Genomic DNA, 25,851 nt, shown 5'->3' with positions numbered 1-25,851 from the left:
TTTTTCCCCTTTGTCTGTGATGGGTTAAGATGAGACTCTCTGCCACCAGCACTGAGGGGGTAAGGGGTGTGGGGAAGAGAGCAGCCTGGAGCCTTCTGTTGAGGTTGTGAGAGCAGTCTGGAGCCTTCTGTTGAGGTTGTAAGGTAGGGGAGACTGAGGTCACAGGAGGTCAGTTGGATTCTTGTTTTTCCCCTTGCTTCAGGCTAAGTCTGGGGTTTGGAATGGAAGAGCCCTTTAGGAATACCAGGTAATTAAAGAGCCTGAGGAATCAGGGCTAGCCACCCACTCTCTGAGAGGTAATAAAGTGGAGGCTGAGGTCTTCAGGAGTGGCCCAGCTCAGCACATTGACCAGAGTGTTGTTGTGGAGGTGGTGGAAGGGGCTAGGGGAGACACAGCATCCTTGGTCCTCCCACCTCAACAAGGTAGGCTGGGATCCAGATCTTTTTTGGTGTCTTCAAGAGGGGATTTGGAAGGTAGGGGATTTGGCAGAATCATGGCTTCCCAAAGGTGTCCAAATTCTTATGTCTGGCACCTGTGAGTGTGTTTAATTTTGTGGTGAGGGAGAAGCCTGCTAATCAGCTGGTTAAGATGGGGAGATCATCCTGAATTATCGGGGTAGGCCCAATGTAAATGCAGGGGTCCTTAAAAATGGAACAAGGAGTTTGGAGAGGGGAGCAAGAGAGATGGCTACATGGGAAAGACCCAGCCTACCATGGCTGGCTTTGAAGGTGGAGGAAGGAAGACATTAGCAGAGGGATGCAGGAAGCCTTTAGAATCTAAAAAAGACAAGAGAATGGGTTCTTCCCTAGAGCCTCCAGAAGGAACATGGATCTGCTAACACTCTGATGTAGCCCCAAGAGGCCCATTTTAGATATTTCACCTCCAGAGCTGTTATAATAATTGTTATGCCACCACTGCAGTAATTTATTACAGCAGAGGTAAGACACCCCTTTTATCTCTTGTTACCTGCTGGTTTTAGGTGTTTGCTGTCTTGACATATGATTTCTTGAGGAGTCATAAAAGGCAACTGGGAATTTGCTGTTAATTTGCTATAATAGTAGTGATCATGTCTGCTTAGTTTCTCACTAAACCTTGAGGGCCTGGCATATAGTAGATACTCAATGCATATTTGGTACAAGAATAAGTAACAAAATTCTCTAAAATGTACTAAAACTTTATAGTTGATGCACTATTATTCTCTTTCTACGTTGCCCAGATGATAAGCTAAGCTGGAAAACTGATGAGTAGAATTTAGTTGACACCTCAGAAGAAAGAAATTCACCTGATTGGCCTCATCTCACCCATGATTCACCCTGAGAAAATGACTCCAGAAATGTGGAACCATTGCTCTGTTACCTGTAGACAGATCCAGAAAAAGGTGGTGCCCAGATATCGAATAAAGAAATTGCCACTGAGTGGAGGGTTGAAAGAATGGGGTAGTCATGGGGGCAAAGGGATGAAAACATGGTTAGCCTGAATCAGCTATAAGAAGAGGTCAGTGTCATCAGGTCAGAGTCATTCTTCCTGCTGAAGAATCAGAAGGATGCTGGGGCCCCTCTGGAGGCACTGGGTACCTGGAGAGTCAGGCGTGATTACTACAGATTGAAGTTGGAGCTGTTGGGGTAGGAGCACCTGAGGGGTTTTGGGAGAAGAGAGGAGGAAAGGAGAGTAGAGCCCAAAGAGACCGCTGGCTGCTCCCTGCTTGTAAATCTGAGTGGATGAGGGCAGCCTGATGGGCAAGAAACCCATTTTGTCTGGTCTTCAAGGCTCCACATGTACATAGCTGGGTCAGTGCCTTCGAAGTCCATCATCTCCTGGGGATGGACGGGGTTAGGACCTAAGCCTGGCCTCAGGGCCAGAGATACTCTGATTAGTGATGAGGATTCTGTGCAAGGTTGGGTGAGGTCTTCTCTGCAGCCTCAAGATTAGGCTTGAGGCTAAGACGATTAGACTATAAAGTAAACCTGGGTCAGGAATTCAGATCTGGACTGTTTCAGGTTGTGGTCTCTGAAGGGGAGGGGCATAACAGTGCTGGGGATGGCCAGGCTAAGGACCCCTGTAGGACTGCGACTCTCAGAGGGGGCCGACCATGGGATGGCCCAGCAGACGCTCTTTTCTTTTTCCTCTTTCCTTCCTCTCCCTGCCTCTACCTCTAACAATGCATTCAGGGTGGCAGTGGGCTTTTTTTTTTTTTTTTTTTTTTTTTTTTTTTTAAGGAGTTGTGCAAGTAAGAATATGTGTTGCTGCTGGGGACATTGGAGAAGACTGACCTGCAGTTCCTAGCATGGGAGCCGGGGGTGGGGGGTGCATATAGGCGGCAAGCCATCTCTGAGCCACCTCCATGCCAGTTCTCTGCATATGTCTCTTTCCCCTTCAAATTGTAAAATTTGCTTTGTTTGGTAGCAGAGAGCTCCAGATCATTTACTTTCCCTCCTCTCTCCCTTCTCGGATTTTCATTTTTAGCAGGTTGTGGTGCTCTGAAAAACTTCCTTCACCTCTTCTTATTACAAAAAAAAAGCAAACTGCTTATTGTAGAAGAAGACACATGACAAAAGCAGGGTCAATAAGAATCCTTCTGAGAGATTGATTTATTTATGCACTCTTAGTATTCTCTTCCTGCTAGAATTTCTAAGCCAGGAGCATGTGATCTAGAATCACCAATAGCCATTTTCTCATAACTGTTAAAGAACACTGCTGCACTGGGAGAGAATAAAAAATTTTTTCTTTTTTTTTTTTTTTTAAATTCAGAGGAAAGGAGTGTTTATGTGGGTTAGTTGGTTGAGTGTCTGACTCTTGAATTTGGCTCAGGTCATGATCTCAGGAGTGAGAGATGGAGCCTTGTGTTGGGCTCCAAGCTTGGTGAAGAGTCCATTTGAGGTTCTCTGTCTCCCTCTCCTTCTAACCCTTCCTCCATTTTCTCTCTCTCTCAGATAAATAAATAAATCCTTAAAAAAATAAAAAAAGAAAAGAAAATTCAGAGGAAAATCAAGCTGAAAAATGGAGATCCTGAGTGTAAGAGTCCTGACAACCTTGTTTTGACAGCTGGATCCAGCTTTTCCTGAAGCTCTGCTCCATTCATTCACAAATATCCCAGATTCATAAGGCAATACACACCCATTTTGCTTAAATAGTCTGAGTTTCTGTCATTTCTATCTTGACTTAAGGCAGTCACTTAAACGTGCACTACAGAAACTCAATCATAACTATCCTTCATCTGGTAATAAAGGTTACTTTTAATCACATCTCTTCCACTGCCATAATTTTCTGAATATGAGGATTCATTTAGTCATGTAACTTTTTTTGGTAAGATGTCTATTGTCTTAGAAATTCTGGGAACCACTACTAAATATAAAATCAACTGGAAACCAGACAGCTATAAGGAAAAATATTCAAGGGAGGAAACTTGACAGGAAATTCCAATTCAGGCGGAACATTTTGGATTTAAAAGTGAGGTTCCATTCACAATTGCTGCCTTGGATCTTCTTGTAATTTCAATGTTTTCAAAGCAAAATTTTTAATAGCCCCAAATACATTTTTAAGAAATAAAAAAAAGACAGGAAACAAAGAAGGAAGGTCTGAGCAGGTCCTGCCCCAGTTGTATTGGAATCATTACAGATCCAGGTCAAGTGATCACCTGAGCAGATATTCCTTCCTTCTCCTATTCAGACATAAGGTATGTTGGATAAACAGAATCTTAGACAGGAACCACTGGACTGACGAATGGGATATATTGTAGGAGGATTTCAGTTGGAGTCTGGATATCTGTCAGAAGGGCTTAATTAGGATAAACGGCAAGGAATATGCAGAGTGCAAGCATACCCACTTCAGAGCTGCGCATGGAGGGCTTGCAGGCCGAGGGCAATGGGATATAAGAAAAAAATCACATAATTCCCCCTTTTTAAAAATTAAAAAAATTTTTTTTATTTGACAGACAGAGATCACAAGTAGGCAGGGGTTGGGGGCAGGGGACGGAGAAGCAGGCTCCCTGCTTAGCAGACAGCCTGATGTGGGACTTGATCCCAGGATCTTGGGATCATAATGTGAACTGAAGGCAGAGGCTTTAGCCCACTGAGCCACCCAGGCACCCCTAAATTCCACCTTGTTAAGAGTGAGCAAGCAAGGGAGGCTGATACCCTTTTCTTGGGAGCCCAAGAGCACAGTGAAAGCTTGTGGGAGGGATTATAAACTTAGGTTTCTAACCCCAGGACTCCTTGGGAATCCTCAGAGTGATGTCCCTAGAGCCCCAGGGCTCCTGTTCTATGGTAAAAGTTCAAGGACTGTACTTGAGTGCCAGGCTCAGCCTCACTGCCCTCCCTTACCTTGCGGGGTCAAGAGTTTTTCCATGAAGAAATGGGACTGATTCATGTGTTGATGAGGATATTTGATAAGAATCTGCCTAAGTGGGGCCCCTGGGTGACTCAGTGGGTTAAAGCCTCTGCTTTCGGCTCAGGTCATGATCCCAGGGACCTGGGATCGAGCTCCGCATAGGGCTCTCTGCTCGGCGGGGAGCCTGCTTCTTCCTCTCTCTCTCTCTGCCTGCCTCTCTGCCTACTTGTGATCTCTGTCTGTCAAATAAATAAATAAAATCTTAAAAAAAAAAAAAAAAAGAATCTGCCTAAGTCTTTTATACTAATTCCTTTGTCATGGAAACAGGACTTGTCTCTCCAGGTACTGATCTCTGGACAAGGCTCCAGATAACCTGGAAATGGGTATAATTGCTGCTGTATCCCTTCCCCTGCACCCTGCTGGGATGGTGTGCTCTCAGTGGGGCTGCCATCAGCCGCTCTTCAGACCAGGACCAGGGTTTTTTCCCCTCTGAGGCTCTTGTTTTTCTCGCTTTCTCTTTCTCTCTTCCTCCCCCATTCCCTTCCCCCTCCCCTATCACTTCCTTCCTTCCTTCCTTCCTTCCTTCCTTCCTTCCTTCCTTCTCATCTGACTTTTTTTTATGGAGTGCTTGTATTTCTTTAGAAGTCAAGTGTTTGATTTAACGAACAAGGAATACCTGTGAGGGAGGGAGGGAGGGAGGGGAGACTAGTGAATCTGTCAGAATTCCACGCTGAGAGCACTGCTTGAGAAGGAAGAAAATCTCACTGTGCTCACTGTGCAGTGTGGTCCTAACACACCTTGGGGGGGGGGTCACATGAGTTGATTCTAACACTAAAAGGGATTTTATTATTATTTTTTTAGTTTTTAAAAGATTTTATTTATTTATTTGTCGGGGGGGAGAGAGAGAGAGAGAGCACGCACAACCAGGAGGAGCTGCAGGCAGAGGGAGAAGCAAGCTCCCCGCTGAGTGGGGAGTCCAATGCAGGGCTCAATCCCAGGACCCTGGGATCATGACCTGAGCTGAAGGCAGACAATTAACTGACTGAGCCATCCAGGTGTTCCTATAAGGAATTTTTTAAAAAAGATTTTATTTATTTATTTGACAGAGAGAGATCACAAGCAGGCAGAGAGGCAGGCAGAGAGAGAGGAAGGGAAGCAGGCCCCCTGCTGAGCAGAGAGCCTGATGTTGGACTCGACCCCAGGACCCTGAGATCATGACCTGAGCTGAAGGTAGTGGCTTAACCCACTGAGCCACCCAGGCGCCCATCCTATAAGGACCTTTAAAGAGTTAAATCCTAAGAACTAATTTTCTGTGTGATATATACACACGTACTTGAAGGTTTGAGTATAAAATTAGGTGAAAAACAAAACTTAGGTGGCCAGAGGACTCTGAATATTTCCGGGAGGAGGAAATACTTGCTGGCTATCTTAATGGGCAAGGCTCTATGTTTGCACAACAGAAAATGCTAAGAGGAATAAAACATATCCTCAATTAATAACCTAATGGGAAGAATAAGATCATTTATTAATTTTCTCTGTTTTCCATTTATCCATAAAGTATTCATTCAGAGCCCAATGTGTGTGGCTCCGTGCTGGGTCCTGGGGATAGGGCAGTCAATGGGAAAGGTGTGGTTCTGCCCTGTGGGGTCTGTGATCTAGCGGAGGAAACCTTCCCGAAGGAAGCCAAGTGGGCTGAGCGCCTCTGGGGAGGCCCATGAGCCATGGCTTCTCTGTCCAGCGCCATCCCTTAGCTACGTGTGTTTATAGGATGCTGGCAATGCCACCAGTGCAACTGAAGAGTTGAGAATTTAATATTATTTCATTTTAATTAATTTAAGTTCAAATTTAAGAAGACTGGGCACAGGTAACCAGTGGACTTTTTAGCGTGTTTAGAACAATCTGGGTGCACGAATCTTTTGTAATTTAGATTTTATGAGATCTAAGCACAGATCTTGTGTTTTCTATGAAAATTTAGGATCCTAAACGAGAGGTTCTGTGAGTATAAAACGCACTCTGGATTTAGAAGATGGGGTGTGAAAACAAACAAAACAAAACAAAATAAAGCCAGTCCAGTAAAATATTTCATTGATAATTTTATATTTGTTACATATTAAGGTAATAATATTTTGGATGTACTTGGTAAAATGAAATAGGTTATTGAAATTTGTTTCATCTGTTTTTTTTAAAGTATGACTCCTGAAAAACTTTAAATTACCTATGTGACTTGTATTTATTCCTCTTGGACAATGTTGGTCAAGGGGGTTTTGAAGGAGAGAGAAAGCCTATCGTGAAAGCTGTGGGTTTTCGACATCAACTTTACAGAACTGGATCTGTCAGGTGGAGAGGGCAGACGGTGTCGCTGGGAGGGGAGAGACCAGGCACCGATATGACTGTGAGAATGCCTGGGATGCTGGGTGTGTGGGGGAGCCCTGGGCATTGTGTTTGGGGAACAGCCGGGGTACAGGCTGGTCAGGATGGTGGAGGCCGTGGTGTGGGTTGTCTTGACATGACACACTTGAGTATGTTGTGCTCGGTCTTGGTGGCGTAGAGGGAGCTAGGAGGCTTTCGAGCAGGAGCTGAGTGTTAAGAACAGCTTTTGTAATATTTATCTGGCTACAGGGTATAAACTAAGAGGAGGTGGGGAGAGCCGGAAACAGAGAGAGATGTTTTGAAGCCCCCAGCAGTAATTCTGGAAGTACCCTGTAGGGTAGGAGTGCTTCCTGTTAGCGAAGAATTCAAAAACAAACAAATATATAAACACATGATAAAACTTCACACAGTTCTTATACAAATAAATGTGGGCCTTTTTCACACTCCATTTCCTGCAAGTTATCCTGTGTGGTAATTTCTCCCCCTTTAAGTTAAAAAAAATTTTTTTTTAAACGTCAGTGCAGCAATAATGTAACTTGGAGTCTGAGCGGGAGCCCTGTTAGTCGCTTGTAAGTAGACCTGTACTTCGCTTATCACAAATCTTCCCCAAATGTGATTCCCTTGGAGCCAAGAGTCACGGGAGATAAAGATTTAGGGAAATGAATACTGATGACTATAGAGGATCCGTAAAGTTTATGGATCCTAGAATTGTTGGACAGAAAGGGCTTCTGGGTCTCATCCAATTCCAACTCTCACTTCACTGAAGAATCCGCCCAGAGAGGTGCCAGGGCACGACCACCGTCACACAGCTGTTTAGCGGCAGTACAGCAACTAGAATCCGAGCTTCTTCCTTTTCAGGCACCTTCCACCCTTCCACACATTGGAATGCTGTCCGCTAGGAACCTTAAGCCTCTAATGAATCCAGAAAGAGGAGGTGAAACCACGAGGAAGTTGGGGCTATGGTAGGGAGAGAGGTTATATGAGTACACACAGCCCCATGAATAAAAGGCACAGGGCACCTCTCCTCGCCGCTGCAACCCTCGGAAACCTCATTGGTTGATACCCCATTAATGGCTCAGGGACAGCTGCCCAGGGTTGGGACACCAGGGAGGAACACTTAATCCCCCTTAAGGAGGGGCTGTAGGGTGGAGAGCCAGGCCTACCTCCCCCACCCCCCGGGGCCAACCCTGGGGAAGGTTTTCGGTGCCCCGGCCTCGTCCTTTCTTCGTTTGCAGGGAAAAGAGAAGCACTGGAGGACTAAAGAGGGGGAGACATTGAGAAAAAGTAGGAGAGGGAGACCGTCCAGGGGTCAGCTGAAGGCCTGGCTCGCAGGTCCACGTGCGCAACCTTACAGTGGCTCTCGAAATAGCGCTGTCATAGGTGAAGGTGGGGACAGAGGACAGCCTTTCCTTGCTGCAGGGAGCTAAGTAGATAAGCACAGACATCAAATGTCCAGAGCTGGATGGAGGCTGGGCTGGACTAAGAGCTCCACAGAAAGTACCAGAACGTTTTTAGTTTTAATCGCCAAGCCCTATTCTATTAGATGGCACCTGTGGAGTTGCTCACATTTCAGGAAATGTTTTCTTCTTGGGGATCTTTCAGAGGAAAACCTAAAAACCCAGCCTCAACTCTGGCCCAGTCCAACGTTCGAGCCACAGTTACAACTTACGAATGAATAGTTTGGGCTTTCTTAAGGATTTCTCAGGCTGTTCAATGATTTGCTTATAGGCATGAGTTTTATACATGTCCTTAAAAATGAAAACCCAACAATAATCATTAAATAATGGAAGTATTCATCCTATGAAAACCAACCCATGACCCCTGGTAAGAAGCCACACAAACCGGCCTCCTCCCAAGCCGGCTGTCTTCTTCTGTCTGCACGTTGCCCAAGGGGGCTTAGACAAGAGCAAAAACACCAGCAAACATTTGGCTTTTGGTTAGACATTAAAGCTCAGACAGTCATTGAACTTCTTGAACTCTGTGGCTTCAGTCCAGGTTGGAAAGCAGGTCAAGCAAGTAGAACTGAGGGTAGAGTGTGTGTTCTTTTGTTTTTGTGGGCTTTGAAGATTGTCTCAGGGTTAATGTTTGACTTTGGATCCCAACTATTTTATGCTTGGGTTTGCTCACATGCAAACAAAACACAAATCTTGCGACGAAGGAAGACCTCACTTTTTCATTAATGCGAAGAATATAAACTCTCTCCTCTCTCTCTCTTTTGGAGGGTAAATCAGAATAGTAAAACATTCAGGGTTCAGAGCAGTGTGGTCCAATAAAGGTATAATGTAAGCCACACGCATGATGCTAACTTTTCTAGAAGCCACATTAACAAAAAGTAGAGCAAACAGGTAAAACAAACTTTAATAACACTTCGTTTTATCTGATATATTCAAAGTATTATTTCAACACATAATCAATATTTTAAAAACTATTAATGAGATATTTTATATTCTTTTCTTCATGCTAAGTCATCAAAATATACTGTCTATTTTGTACTTAACTGCACACCTCAATTCCAGCTAGACACATTTCAAGTACTCAGTAGCTATATGTAGCTAGTAGCTACAAGATTGGGCAGGACAGTTCAAGAGCCAGATTGTATGGATTTAGAAACTGACTGACTTTAAGCAAGCTACTTAGGAATCCTGTGCCTCAGTTTCCCCATCTGTAAAATGAGAATAATAATTGAATCTGCCTTATTGGGTTTGTGGTGCAGATAACCTGAGTAAATACACTTAAAGCCCTTTGTGTAGTGCCTAGCCTGTATTTGATCAATCTGTGTCAACTATCATTATTAGTTTTGACAAAAGTACACAAAGAGAAAGTGTTTGTATTTCTCCAAATTATAGTACTTCCAAACCAAGTGAAATGGAGTTAAATTTAAACCTTAGATCTTTTGGGGGGCAGTAGGTTGTGGTGGTGGGGGATTATTTATCAGCCCAAACCAGGAAGACATACTCATAGTACTTTCATTTTTTATTTTATCAAACCAGCGAAATGTAAAGTGGCCTTGGATCCACACCAATGGCAAGAGAAAGTAAGAATAGTTCAACCAGTTATCTACGGGTTGTTTCCCCACCTTGTCAGTAATATTTAAGGCATCTGAATAGTTTTGTTGTGTTTGTGAGAGTGCATGTATTTAGGTTTTGAGGGGCAGTATTTAGATATTGGAGCTTTTTTAAAAAATTTTTTATTTTCTATAAACATATATTTTTATCCCCAAGGGTACAGGTCTGTGAATCACCAGGTTTGCACACTTCACAGAACTCACCAAAGCACATACCCTCCCCAATGTCCATAATCCCACCCCCTTCTCCCAAACCCCCTCCCCCCAGCAACCCTCAATTTGTTTTGTGAGATTAAGAGTCACTTATGGTTTGTCTCCCTCCCAATCCCATCTTGTTTCATTTATTCTTCTCCTACCCACTTAAGCCCCCATGTTGCATCACCACTTCCTCGCTAAGCATGGTACGCTCTAGTTCCATCCATGTTGTTGCAAATGGCAAGATTTCATTTCTTTTGATGGCTGCATAGTATTCCATTGTGTATATATACCACATCTTCTTGATCCATTCATCTGTTGATGGACATCTAGGTTCTTTCCACAATTTGGCTATTGTGGACATTGCTGCTATAAACATTCGGGTGCACGTGCCCCTTTGGATCACTACGTTTGTATCTTTAGGGTAAATACCCAGTAGTGCAATTGCTGGGTCATCGGGCAGTTCTATTTTCAACATTTTGAGGAACCTCCATGCTGTTTTCCAGAGTGGCTGCACCAGCTTGCATTCCCACCAACAGTGTAGGAGGGTTCCCCTTTCTCCGCATCCTCGCCAGCATCTGTCATTTCCTGACTTGTTTATTTTAGCCATTCTGACTGGTGTGAGGTGATATCTCACTGTGGTTTTGATTTGTATTTCCCTGATGCTGAGTGATATGGAGCACTTTTTCATGTGTCTGTTGGCCATCCGGATGTCTTCTTTGCAGAAATGTCTGTTCATGTCCTCTGCCCATTTCTTGATTGGATTATTTATTCTTTGGGTGTTGAGTTTGCTAAGTTCTTTATAGATTCTGGACACTAGTCCTTTATCTGATATGTCGTTTACAAATATCTTCTCCCATTCTGTCAGTTGTCTTTTGATTTTGTTAACTGTTTCCTTTGCTGTGCAAAAGCTTTTGATCTTGATGAAATCCCAATAGTTCATTTTTGCCCTTGCTTCCCTTGCCTTTGGCGTTGTTCCTAGGAAGATGTTGCTGCGGCTGAGGTCGAAGAGGTTGCTGCCTGTGTTCTCCTCAAGGATTTTGATGGATTCCTTTCTCACATTGAGGTCCTTCATCCATTTTGAGTCTATTTTTGTGTGTGGTGTAAGGAAATGGTCCAATTTCATTTTTCTGCATGTGGCTGTCCAATTTTCCCAGCACCATTTATTGAAGAGGGTGTCTTTTTTCCATTGGACATTCTTTCCTGCTTTGTCAAAGATTAGTTGACTGTAGAGTTGAGGGTCTATTTCTGGGCTCTCTATTCTGTTCCATTGATCTATGTGTCTGTTTTTGTGCCAGTACCATGCTGTCTTGATGATGACAGCTTTGTAATAGAGCTTGAAGTCTGGAATTGTGATGCCACCAACGTTGGCTTTCTTTTTCAATATCCCTTTGGCTATTTGAGGTCTTTTCTGGTTCCATATAAATTTTAGAATTATTTGTTCCATTTCTTTGAAAAAGATGGATGGTACTTTGATAGGAATTGCATTAAATGTGTAGATTGCTTTAGGTAGCATAGACATTTTCACAATATTTATTCTTCCAATCCAGGAGCATGGAACATTTTTCCATTTCTTTGTGTCTTCCTCAATTTCTTTCATGAGTACTTTATAGTTTTCTGAGTATAGATTCTGTGCCTCTTTGGTTAGGTTTATTCCTAGGTATCTTATGGTTTTTGGTGCAATTGTAAATGGGATTGACTCCTTAATTTCTCTTTCTTCTGTCTTGCTGTTGGTGTAGAGAAATGCAACTGATTTCTGTGCATTGATTTTATATCCTGACACTTTACTGAATTCCTGTATAAGTTCTAGCAGTTTTGGAGTGGAGTCTTTTGGGTTTTCCACATATAGTATCATATCATCTGCGAAGAGTGATAATTTGAGTTCTTCTTTGCCAATGTGGATGCCTTTAATTTCCTTTTGTTGTCTGATTGCTGAGGCTAGGACCTCTTACTATGTTGAATAGCAGTGGTGATAATGGACATCCCTGCCGTGTTCCTGACCTTAGTGGAAAAGCTTTCAGTTTTTCTCCATTGAGAATGATATTTGCGGTGGGTTTTTCATAGATGGCTTTGATGATATTGAGGTATGTGCCCTCTATCCCTACACTTTGAAGAGTTTTGATCAGGAAGGGATGCTGTACTTTGTCAAATGCTTTTTCAGCATCTATTGAGAGTATCATATGGTTCTTGTTCTTTCTTTTATTGATGTGTTGTATCATATTGACTGATTTGCGGATGTTGAACCAACCTTGCAGCCCTGGAATAAATCCCACTTGGTCGTGGTGAATAATCCTTTTAATGTACTGTTGAATCCTATTGGCTAGTATTTTGTTGAGTATTTTCGCATCTGTGTTCATCAAGGATATTGGTCTATAGCTCTCTTTTTTGATGGGATCCTTGTCTGGTTTTGGGATCAAGGTGATGCTGGCCTCATAAAATGAGTTTGGAAGTTCCTTCCATTTCTATTTTTTGGAACAGTTTCAGGAGAATAGGAATTAATAAAATTGATAAACCCCTGGCCTGACTTATCAAAAAGAAAAGAGAAAGGACCCAAATAAATAAAATCATTAATGAAAGAGGAGAGATCACAACTAACACCAAAGAAATACAAACTATTATAAGAACATACTATGAGCAACTCTACGCCAATAAATTTGACAATCTGGAAGAAATGGATGCATTCCTAGAAACATATAAACTACCACAACTGAACCAGGAAGAAATAGAAAGCCTGAACAGACCCATAACCAGTAAGGAGATTATTGGAACAGTCATTAAAAATCTCCAAACAAACAAAAGCCCAGGGCCAGATGGCTTCCCGGGGGAATTCTACCAAACATTTAAAGAAGAACTAATTCCTATTCTCCTAGATATTGGAGCTTTTAAAGAAATAGAACATTCTGGGTTAAGCCGGAATTCCTAGTTTGGTTTCTAAAGCAGGTTTGCGTTGGAGTGACAGTCACATCCTGGGTGACTTGTGCGTTGTCCCTGATCTTGGGGTTTCATTTTGGTACTCAGAGGCACACCAGAGGAGTAGAACATTTGTTTTGTGGCCACAGGGGCCAGTGTTACATGAATTTTTTTCTTAATCTTTTTCTTTGGCACCTGTGAATGAGCATAAGAGAGACATAAGATTGGATGGGTCAAGTGCTGAGGGCTTATGTGCACATGGCCAAGACTGAGGAGTGTGACTGTCACTGGCTACACATAGAAGAAGACCCACAGGGAGTCAGGAAACTGACATTCAGGGCCCATTTGCCTTCACCCTTAGTTTTGGTGATGGCACCAAACATCTCTGTGACATTTGCTCAAAGCACATTTATATCTTTTGGAGGAGGTTTGAGGGGTTAAGGGCTGATTATGGAAAAAGATAAGACCATGGCAGTTAGTAACCCAAAAGCTTTATTGGGCCATGCTTAGGCAGTGTTGTATGAAGGGGAGAATCTTTGGTAGTGTGAGACTGTCCAGAGGCTCCAGGAGGCCAGTTTCCAGAAGGGGAGGGGAGCTCCTACCTGCAGAAGAGGGGTGCACGGGGCCTGGGGCTCAGCATCTGGTGGGTGGTATCTGGGTCAGAGAGCTCTGAAGGGTCTTGTAATTAGGAGTGTCTATCTTACCAGTGGTGAACGGGCACTGCGTGAGGTTTCAAGGAGTATGCAAAACTCTAGAGGTGGGCTCTAGATCACTAAAAATCTGCTTGTTTGGCCCTTTAAAAAATAACCTGATGGGCGCCTGGGTGGCTCAGTCGGTTAAGCGTCCCACTCTTGGTTTTGGCTCAGGTCATGATCTCAGGGTCACGAGATGGAGCTCCAAGTCAGACTCCACGCTCAGCAGGGAGTCTGCTTAGGATCCTCTCTCTCCCTTTCCTCCTGCCCCCAACCCACCATCCCCCACTTCGTTCATATGTGCATTCTCTCTCTCTCTCTCTCTCAAATAAAATAAAATAACCCAATGTTTTAAATATTTATGCTTGATGCCAGTGGGCTTTTGAACAAATGAGTCTCAGCTTACAGTGGAAAAACACCGCCTAGAAGCCAAAACACAGAAGCCATCTCTGAGCGATTTATATCACAGTCCTACACTCTGCATGGGAACAGTGTAGTCCAGCAGAAAGAGCATGGATGGCAAACTTTGGGTTCAGGTGGTGGCTGGGCCCCTCGCTAGCCATACCTTCAGTGGTCGCTCACTCTGTCAGACCTCACTTCCCTCATCCATAAAATGAGGGTGGGACAGATGGACTCTGAGTTTCCAGCTCTAGATATTTGTTACTCTCAGGTTCTTGAAACCTCCTCATGACGGTAGATAGGATCTGTTGTATTATTTCCATTTGTCGCGTGAGGGACCCAAGGTACAGTGTTATTGGTCAATGCTGAGCGTTTTATCAAATCTCACCCAGTGTCCAGCAGAGAACTGGATTAGAATTCCTGTTTGGGGTTGCATGGCTTCTTTGTGAGAAAAATAAAATGAAATTAAAATTCTGCCACTGGGCATGGCTGTAGCCCCAGCAAAAGATGACCAGATTGAAGATTTATAGGCATGCTATCGTACGATTGTTCTATTTTCTTTACATCTTTACATCTATAAACATTTAGAAGCACAGCACTGCTTCTTTTGTTGCTGTCTATAAAATTGCAGAGTGGATGGGGGGTGATGCCTGAAGACCCCACATCTGACGGCAATGTGTGCAGGTATCCGCATCTCCCCCAAAACCACCTCTTACCATCCTGCGTTGATTTCTCACTTCTAACACCGATCTTCTCTGTCAAGATAATTACTGTGAAGATTGGTTACTATTTTTAATAAAGCATATCAGTTGCATACCTGAATCAGTCTTGGAGGCTGGGCTTGAGAAATTCGCTCTGTTTTACTCACCATTGTTGTTTCTATTCAGAGTTTGACTTTTTATGGTCAACAGCCAGGGAGTACCCCCTTCTGTAAGGAGGGTGGTTTCCCCAAAAATAAACAAATTTTCAAATCCTTTTCCAGAGACTTGTATAAATTAAAAAAAAAAAAATCACCCAGGAGTTTTGGTGAATTTTTTGGCCCCCAAATTTTCTATATTTGACTGTCCTGGAACGCTGCGTTCTCTGTGATATATCCATTGGTTTCTGATTCCAGCATTTCAGAAGACTCTGTCACCCTGTTTTCCAGACCTGAGTTTAATTGGAGAGTTAATTACCTGAGCAAGAACCTGTAAACCAAGTCAGGTTTGGGGGTGAAGGCTGAGATCTCTGTTCCACCTCGGTGGACAAGAAAGTCTTTGTGAACACTTGATTATATTTTTACATAAGCAGATGTTCCATATAGCAGAGGCAAGAAACCAGGGAGAGGAGCCTGTAACCAGATAGTGTTTAGCTAAGATGAAGACAAAAGCCTCCTTTATCTCTTTGCAATAACTTAGCCTAGGAAGACCTGAGACCTGAGCTGGGAGGTTCTCGTTTTGGTTCCAAGCAGGCGTTTGAGCTAAACAGGAAGGAATGAAGGGTCATTTGCGTGGCCTCAGCCTTCAGTCATGATTTCTGATTAGCCATGTGCTTTTCAGATGAAATTCATAAGCACCTCGAATAACTTATCTTTCCTCTCATTCCAAAAATTTTTTAGTTTGGTATTTTCTTCCTTTCTTTTTTTTTAAAGATTTTATTTATTTATTTGACAGGCAGAGATCGTAAGTAGGTAGAGAGGCAGGCAGAGAGAGAGGGAGGGAAGCACGCTCCCTGCTGAACAGAGAACCTGATGCGGGGCTCCATCCCAGGACCCCAGGAACATGACCCAAGCTAAAGGCAGAAGCTTTAACCCACTGAGCCACCCAGGCACCCCTAGTTTGATATTTTCAGAAGTTACTTTCTTTTAAATTCACTTGACTCAGGCTACTGGACCACCTTCCCTAGTTCATGGTTTCCTTGACAACCAACTGAAGGATCCATTCAAGTCTGTCCACAGTGGTTAATGAAAATGATGTAATAATACTTAAAATAGGTGTCCCGTCTCTACAGCACATTTGGATTCCTCAAGCTTCTGATGTCTGTCTCTGCAAGAGTTCTTCCCTCTGATTTGCAAGTGCTGCACGTCTCATTTCCCCTTAGATTCCTCTATCTCAGTAACTTATTGTCTTACTAGAAGGGAACCACAGGTGCAAACCTCAGTCTCCTCATCAGGAAAATGGGAATAATAGTAACAGTCCAATATCTCTCATAGGACTGGTTCAAGAAAAGGTGGCGATATAAAGGTGATGTGAAGGTGTTTGCAACTTTGTAAAGTAGGCCATGGCGTGGGTTACACGCCAGGCTTGCTGAGACCAGGCAGGTATTGTGAATGAGTGCTGGAGACCAGGGCTAAGAAAAGTTACAATCCTATCCCAAAGAGAAATGGCAACTGACCCCAGGAGACATCATCCAGCTTGTGGACTGTGGAAATGGAAGGGCCAGGCCCACTGACGGAAGCAGCTGCCATTTGTGTTTTGGGAAGAGGGGGCCAGTGTTACCAATTCTGATTTCATTTTTGAAGAACAACTAGGAATCTGAACCCTCAAAAAATCTCTTAATTTTTTAATTGTGGCAATGAATTCATAGGAAGCAGACATGTGTGCACGCAGACACGCACGCATTAAGTGGAATTCATTCCATGAATCTGTTTTCTGAATGCAACCCACAGGCCACCATTTTGAGACCTGTGCTGGAGGACATTCTTAGAGCCATATATAAATCTGGAATGGGCTAGGTATTGACCTCTGCTTCTATATCTTGCCACAGAAAACAGGTTACACTCAGATTTACAGATTTTTTTTTAAGAGAAAAAAGAGAGAGAGCACATGTATGTGAGTGGGGGGAAGGGCAGAGGGAGAGAGAATCCTGAAGCAGACTCCCCGCTGAGTGTAGAGCCTGATGTGGGGTTAGATTCCAGGACCCTGAGATCCTGACTTGAGCCAAAACCAAGAGTTGGTCACTTAACTGACTGAGCCACTCAGGCCACACAGATTTACAGATATGTTAAGAATTTACTAAGAACCACTGGATAATAACAAGAGATGAAATGTACAAGGAAGTAATGTCAGCTCTTTTTTGAGAATCAGAGGTGCTGTAAATAGTATGGAGATGTACCAACCAAATGCAATATATGAACTGTGAGAGGATCCCAGATTTGGGGAGAAAAAGAAGCAAGGGAAAAAAAGATTATTTTCAGGGTGATTGGAGAAATTTAAATAAAGACTGTATGTTAGGTGGCATGACCTGATTCACACTAATGTCTTAGATGTGTGTGATAATTAGTAGCACTGTGATTCTAGAGGAGAATGCATTTTTTCCTAGGAGATGCATGTGGAAGGTCTTAGGGTGAAGTGTCTGGAGGTATACAACTTTTTTTCAAAGGTTTAGCTGAGGGTAGGGGTGGGAGAAGGTTTCAAGAGGGAGACAAAGAGGGAGAAAAGGCAGATGTTACAGCAAAAGTGATTAATCAAGGTGAGGTGTATTTATTGTACTCTTCATTCAACTTTTCTGTAGATTTTATTTTATTTTTTTTTAAGTAAGTAAAAAATAAGATAGACTTTCACATAAGGTGTGTTGTGAGCTTCCTGTCCTGGGAACCGTTCATGTTGCTTTGGTTTGGAGTATTGCTGTGATGGTTGGGTACCTGGACCTTGCTAGAGGATTCCCAGGTCTCTTATTAAGGATCTACTAAGGGCAGGACACAAAGATACAAATGTAGGATGATTGATTGATTGATTGAGAAGAGAAGGAGAGAGAGCAGGGTAGGGAGGGGCAGAGGGAGAGAGCAAGAGAGACTCTCAAGAAGTCTCCATGCCTTGTATGGAACCTGACCCAGAGCTTGACCTCATGACCCTGAACCCCAATCAAGAATCAGATGCTTGAGGAACTGAGCAACCCAGGTACCCCTAGAATGCTTTTAATTGCTCAATTCTTCAAGCCATCCGTTGTTGTCTCCTTACTTAAATGAGGTAACTTATATAAGTCAACAAGCACAGTTCTGGACACATGGTAGGTATGTAGCATCAAATAATCATGTCTCTTTTATTTTTTTAAATATACCTATGGCTATACTTTGAAGTATTGCATCTCAAAGTATCAACTCCCTCACTAAAAATCATACTAGGAGTCAATTCCATGGTGGGGGAAGTATTTTCAACTCCTAGCCTTGTATAACCTATCCAGGTGAGTTTTCATATTTAAATCCAGGAAATAATTTTATGCTGACACTTGAAGAAATGACATGAGGTTCTCACTTCAGGGATGCTTTTGTCCTCAGCTCCTGCTTAAGAACAAATAAAAAATATTTTACTTGAAAGTTTCAGAATGATCTGCTCTCCAGAGGTGCACAGACATGGGCCCCACCTTAGAGTCAGGCCTGCTGTAACACTGTAGGGGTTGGGCAAGTGTCCAAATGGAGGCCATATGCCACATGTCTAAGTGTTTAAACATTATAAATCAAATTTATGAGCTGTTAGATAAACTATGTTCTGTCCTCCTACTTTGGCAAATATATCTCCTGTCAGTGCCATCTAGGCAGAGTCCCCCAGAAACATACCTGTGGTGGAGCAAAGTTGAGTGGATTGACTCACAGCAATGAGGGAGATGCCACACCCTGTGGGGAACCAAGGGACAGCTCTATCAGTGTCAGCAAAAGCCTAATAGAGATCTGGGCTTATGATGAGTGATTGGGGGGAGAATTCAAGAAAGCATGGTTTTGCTCGGGATTAAATGGATGCTCTTAAGAAGTGGGGGTAGTCCTGAGATTGGATATCTTAACAAAGTGGGTGAAAGCTGTGACTGGTAAAAAAAAAAACAAAAAACTATCTCATTAGCTATGGTTGGGAGATAGTGGTCATGCTGTGGTCTTTATGCGGAATAAGATAAGATATAAGATATGTGGTCTTATGCTGAATAAGGTCTTTGATTTTTTTTTTTTTTAAGATTTATTTATTTATTTTTAGAGACACAGAGAGAATCTCAACCAGACTCTGCGCTGAGAGTGGAGCCTGACCTGTGGCTCAGTCTCACGACCCTGAGACCATGGCCTGAGCCAAAGTCAAGAGTTGGATGCTTAACAGACTGAGCCACCCAGATGCCTCAGTAACATTCTTGATTTAGTCTGTGCTCACACATGAGTACAAGGAGGTCTTGGTTTTCTCTTGCTCTATCATGGTCACAGTGTAGGCTCTCTGTTGCTTGTGTTCGGTGAGTGTTTTTTTTAAGATTTTATTTTATCTATTTGACAGAGAAGAGAGAGAGCAAGCAGGGGGAGCAGGAGGCAGAGGGAGAAGCAGGCTCCTGACCAAGCAGGGAGTCCAATGCAGGGCTCGATCCTAGGACCCTGGGATCATGACCTGAATCGAAGTCAGAAGCTTAACCGACTGCACCACCCAGCCGCCTCTGTGAGACTGTTTATGCTCTATTGGAAGAAACCCCCACTGCCAAGGCCAGGTCCTGGTGATACCAAGCCTAACTGATGGGGCTCTGCTGCTTTTTCTCTTTCTCTTATCATTTCTCCCTTGACAAGGAGGACCAGGTTTGAATGTAGACATCCTGGACTCCTCAGTGTTCTGTGCCAGAGCATGGCTGGTGGCAGGGGCAGGGGCAGGGGGTAGATGTGAAGCTGTCTCCACTTCCTTTCTCCTCCCATTCCTGGCTTTTTCCCAGCCTTGTACCTATCTTCTGCTGTGAAAGGTCTGACACTCAAAACCATGCATATCCCATCCCAAACATCCACACTGTTCCATGACCATCACTTGGGCCTATCCATCTGCATGTTGGCAGCAAGGTGCATCCTCAGAGAATAGATCCCCCCTAGGCTTGGGAAACAGGTTCCAGGGTCTTGGTTTCCTGGAATATAATGGAGTTGTTGGTTCAAGAGGGTTCAGTCCTGAAGACTTCTCACCTCGTGGGGAAGGGCCCGGTCAGAAGAGGGTCAGAAGGGTTTGCCTCTAATTGTGGACTCTCCACTTCGACCCATTCATTACAGTGACATCCCTTGTCCAGCAGGACTTCCGCTTCTGGTCTCTTCTAGCTGGCCTGCTTCCGTTTCACTTGTGGGGTTGTGTGAGACAGTCACTCAGTGCACACTTGAACTGATGGGAAAGGGGAAAACCACTCAATGTTCAAAGCTATTTCTAGTCTCTCCACTTTTTCATAGAAAGATAGAAATATATACAAAGTTGCTTAAAATTAATATTTGTGTAAATACCTTAACTCTGTAGGAGTGAAAATATGTCTCTAGAGTGCCAGGATTCACAAAAAGCAGTGATTGGAGGGTCACATTTCCCTAGAAGTTAAACTAACTAGTTTACTAATTCTGTCCTCCTTTAAATGTTTTGGATGTTTAGATTAGAAATAGAGTTAACATTTCCAGAACTAGTTTTTATAGAGTATTTTGGTTCTCATCTAAGAATATTTGGGGTTCCTCTCTCAATTCTTCAAAGAGGAAGGTCTTTCCTAATTATTCTAGTAAGTAAGAAATATGACCTCTGGTTTCTGTGTTCAGAGAGTCCTCCTCCACGCAATAAGGACCTCAGGTGGTGAGACTTTAGGACGATGAAATTAAAGGTTGTAAACTCAGGCGCTGAGGGGTTACAGGTATAGATAGATGTTGGTCTACAGCTGACTCCTTGAGAAACGACATCCTGTTTTACCCTTCAAGTATCTTCTGGCATGGAAACCCCATGTCTTCAAACATAAAAATTATGAAATCACAGTCCTTATCTGTTTGGGCCCATTTTATAAGAGATTTTTTTTTATCACCTGGAATTATATATTTTTATATTTCTTAGGTTTATGCAAAATAATATTGGTGCCTTCTTTAAAATACTAGAATTTAAAACAACTTCACCTTGCCATTAACCACCACGTAGTGAAGCTTCTGGGTGCCGTATGTGTGTATTTCCTTCCCTGATTTTCTTCCATCTACTCCTCCCTTCCTTCCACGAGTGTGATCAATGAAGAGGGTAGGTTTGGAGTCGGACTTTCCATGAAATTTTAACCCTATCGTTTGCTAACTGGGTGATCGTGTACTTCAGTTGAACCTTCCCTCCCCCTTAAAATAGGGGAAATAACACTAGTTACTTTATAAGGTTGTGAGGACTGTATGAATGGTACTCAGGCTGGCACACAGTAAGCATTCAATACATAAAAATGTTGATTTTTTTCCACAGTATTTAATAAGTGCCCACTATTGATAAAGCACTGTGTTAAATAGTGAGGACAGGGTAATGAAGCAGATGTATTCCTTATTCTCTGGGAGCTTACAGTACTGAGGTTGGAGACAGGCATGTAAATAAGTGGGCAGCATAGAATGGGAATTGAGCTTGCCATAGGGGTGACCCAGTGGAACTCTTATCCAGTTTTGAGAAGTCAGGGAAGGCTTTCCAGGACTGATGTCTGATGTCTCCGCTGACACCAAAAGGGTGAATAGGAACCAACGAGGTGATGTGGGATCCGATGAGGCCTTTCAAGCAGTGGGAACAGCATGTGCAATGTCTCGGAGGCAAGGAAGACCAGGGCAGCTGCACTGTTGCCATCTAACCTCCTCAAGTCATTGATGCAATAAGGAAGACTGAAAAGAAATGAACCAACTTTATTTTTCTGCATCTTTATTCTTTTGAGTTCTTCTCCGCTTCTCAGAGGTCCCAAGTGGAGTCCAGGATTATTGCATTTGTGTAAAGTGGTTAACATGACGCTGTTTCTTTGAGCTAACTTCGGATGGTGCTTGGCTCACCTGCCCTCCACCATCGCCTACCAACTGGGTCTCGTTCAGCATTCTCCCTCTTTGGATTTACCCCTTCCAGGTAATATGTGTTTTAGCTTCTCTTACCTTTTAAGACTTCATCTGTTGATTTAGGTTTACGTTCTCCCTGTTTTATGATGTCTGAGATTTCCCCTCCCATTTTTCCTGTAGTTCTTCATGCTTTCAACTGATGGCCACTGAAGTCTCATCAGTTCATTTTATTTTTCTGTTCTGTCAGTCACAGAAACATTAACACTTGTTTAATCTCCAAGATTGACTTTGGTCTTTTGTTTCACACGAATCATCCCCCTCCTATACGACGTTTATGCTCGGATTTAGCTAATTTTTAAGTTGTTCTTGGCCCAGATATCAAAGTTGACATTCTAATAAAAAATGTCACATGCTTTTGAAGACCATGCTTTGCTCAGCTTAAATAATTTCTATTGGGTATTTCAATAGGGTGCAAGATACTCAGATATTCGAAATGAACTTAGACTGGTTCAAAATTGCATATGTCAGATATATTAGAAAAAACCACTTTTAATCCCAATTTTTATATTTCTACCCACCATACTTCCCAACGGTGATAACAGAAGTTAACAGATTTGTACACTTTCAATATGCTCAGTGCTTTACTGAATGAATGTGAGCACCATTTCATTTAGATCTTGTTAAAAACCTACAGAGTGGGGGTGCCTGGGTGGCTCAGTGGGTTAAGCAACTGCCTTCAGCTCAGGTCATGATCTCAGGGTCCTGGGATCGAGCCCCACGTCAGGCTCTCTGCTCAGCGCTCTCATGCTCCCTCTGTGTTCTCCCTCTCTCTTTTACTCTCAAATAAATAACTAAAATCTTAAAAAATAAACAAACCCTACAAGGTGGATACTCTTATTGTCTCCTTTAACAGATTAGATTTTAAGGGTTTTGGCACTCTGCCCAGTACCACACACTAGTAAGTGACATGGGGTGAATTGAGCCCTCTCCAGGGGTCTGTGCTCCCTCAATGTTCTCTGTGGCCACATGGCCTTCAAGTCGTAAAGGAGTAAGTGAAGGGGAAATTGGAGATTTTTAGTCAGGCTGGCTGTGTGAATTCTCTCTCTCTCTTTTTTAAAAGATTTATTTATTTATTTATTAGAGAGCGAGAGAGATACTAAGTGAGTTGGGGGGGGTGGGCAGCTGGAGGGGCAGAGAGAATTTCAAGTAGAGTCCCCAGGGAGAGCAGAGCCCAATGCAGGACTCGATCACACGACTCTGAGATCATGACCTGAGCCAAAACCAAGAGTCAGACGCTTAAACCCCTGAACCACCCGGGTGCCCCAGCAGTGGGATTTGTTATTTTTCTGGAAATTTTTATTACGATGCCTTGTCACTCATGTTAGCTGGGACAAAATGCAGCTCATTCCTTTCTGTTGACATGCAGCATCTCCCAGCCAATTAATTTTTTTTCAAGTGATACTCGTATTGTGTTTAAGATTCGAAAAATGTGTCCTTCACTTTGAAGACATGCATGGTGAAATGATGTAATGTCTGGGATTGGCTTCAAAATTATTCCTTCTGGTGGGATCTATTTAAAAAAACAATATTGGCCATGATGGTTGTAATGGGGCATCTATCAAAATAGATGGTGTTCACTTTACTGTACTCCATATTTGTGTGTGTATTGGAAACTTATCCTGATAAAATGTTAAAAACATTTCTGAGTTACTTCACTCCCCTCCTGTAAGGATATCATTGCTCCCCACTTTCCCTGGTGATTTATATTCCGTTTTCTTTATTAGAAGCTCGTATGAAGGTCACCAGTCATTTAAGAGAGGAATTTATTTAGGGATCTTCCTTACGGACCTTCCTTTCACTTTTCTGTGATAGGACTTTTAAAAAGCTCGGTTATTACAATGTATATTTTCCTTAATATCCTCCACCCTTCCATTTTCTTTTTTTTTTTTTTAAAAGATTTTATTTATTTATCTGACAGAGAGAAATCACAAGTAGATGGAGAGGCAGGCAGAGAGAGAGAGAGAGGGAAGCAGGCTCCCTGCTGAGCAGAGAGCCCGATGCGGGACTCGATCCCATGACCCTGAGATCATGACCTGAGCCGAAGGCAGCGGCTTAACCCACTGAGCCACCCAGGCGCCCCCACCCTTCCATTTTCTTGCTAAAACAGAATTTGACTGCTGACACCATCTTTTCCCCCACGGCTCTCTTCTCTTTAATTTTCTACCACACTTTTTTCTTTACAAGTAGATTTTGTTTGTGCAGTTAATTATGACATGATTTTGGTACATTTTCTTCGGCAGGAATCCTTTCTGAGAAAGACTGTAGTGCTTCAAGTTTTAGATGAATGTTAATTTCTTTCCCACTGGTATGAGACCCAAGTGGTATGATGTGTCTTCTCTATGACACAGACTTATATTAAATAAGTTTTATTTAAACAGAGCTCAGTTTGAATGACAGTTTTGCCTGTTTGTGTTTCACTCGCTAGCTTATCAATACAAAAATTAAGTTCCTACACATCTTGAGTATTATAAAGAACTGTTTACTGCCTTAAATTCAAGTGTTTTTTTGTAGGGATTTTATAAAACATTATTATTTTTTTTAAAGATTTTATTTATTTATTTGACAGAGATCACAAGTAGGCAGAGAGGCAGGCAGAGAGAGAGGAAAGCAGGCTCCCTGCTGAGCAGAGAGCTCAATGCGGGTCTCGATCCCAGGACCCTGAGATCGTGACCTGAGCTGAGGGCAGAGGCTTTAACCCACTGAGCTACCCAGGCACCCCAAAACATTATTTTTTAAAAATCGTGTCATACTAAACCTGAATTTGGTCCATAACCAACATGGACTGAATTATATTTCTTTTTATATGAAATGCACTAAAAAGTATGATTAGATGGAGAGGGTATTCATTCATTCACTCAACAAATATTTATTGAGGGTCTAGCATGGGCAAATATTCTTCTGAGTCTAGAGATACTTTGCCAAATAGCTGAATTTCCCTGACCTCTTGTAGCTTATATTCTAGCAGAGGAGACAGATAACAAAGAAAACCACGTTCACACAAAGTGTATCAGACAGAAACAATCGGGCAGAACGGAAGTAGGGAAGGGAAGAGGACAGGTGGGTTGCAGTGTCGGTGGAAAAGGCTCCTCTGAAAGGTGGCTTTTGAGTGAGAACTTACACCCAGGGGTGATTTGGGGCCAAAGCATGATGCGGGTTGCAACAGCGATCCATCTTTTTTTTTTTTTTTTTTTTAAATAAGTTCATCAAAAAGCCTTGAGTGAAGTGAAAAGTATGGAGCAATAAAAAACAAACAAACAAACAAACAAAAAAACCAGTCAAAACAAAATATTTTCCATTGGAAGCATGTGAACATGAATACGAGGTTCTGGCACCATTGCTGCTATTACTTCAGGTACTACTTGCATACATACATACCCCATGTATCTGTAATCACGTGGATTGGAATGAAAGTTCACAGGGGCCACGTGGCTGGGGCGGAGCCATGCCAGGGAGAAAGGCAGGCGGGTGGGGGGGGTGGGGGGTTGGGCACAGGGTGCTGGAACGGGGCCAGGTGAGGATTTGGCTCTACTCTAAGATGAGAAACAAAACTTACACTTCAACAGAATCACACCGGCTGCTGTGTTAAGATTATAGGAGAGTCGGGCAACGTTGACCCTTTACGTTTCCAAAATGGGAATTAAGGTGAGAGGAGGAACGTGAGAATGAAGGTGAGAGAAGTGGCTGGACTCTGGACGCTCTTTGGGAGGAGGGCTGACATTATTTGCTGATGGGTGGGATGTGGGGGTGCCACTAGAGCATTTAGCCAGGGCAGGAAGGCCTGGAGAGGAGTAGCTTTGAGAATGATCAAGAGAGCGGTTTGGATGTTTGAAATTGGAGAGATTTATCAGACATGCAAGTGGAGATGTTAATCAGAACTATGGTTTAATTTTCAGGGGGGGAACTGGATTGGATAAAAATTGGGGAGTCTCTTTTGCCACCAGTGGCTTCTAGAATGTTTGTAAGTCAAGTGAGGGCCCCCATGTAAAAATCCCAGAAACATCCTTCATAGCCTCTGTTAATTGCCAAAAAATCCTTTTGCTGTTTTTTTCTTTTTTTAATATCTACTTTCTTTATTTGACAGAGAGAGAAGTGGGGAGGAGCAGAGAGAGAGAGAGAGA

Source organism: Mustela putorius, unplaced genomic scaffold (genome assembly GCF_011764305.1).
Source record: "Mustela putorius furo isolate JIRA1106 unplaced genomic scaffold, ASM1176430v1.1 tig00000179_pilon_pilon_pilon, whole genome shotgun sequence".
Lineage (NCBI taxonomy): Eukaryota > Metazoa > Chordata > Mammalia > Carnivora > Mustelidae > Mustela > Mustela putorius.
Note: the sequence above shows the minus strand (reverse complement) of the source record.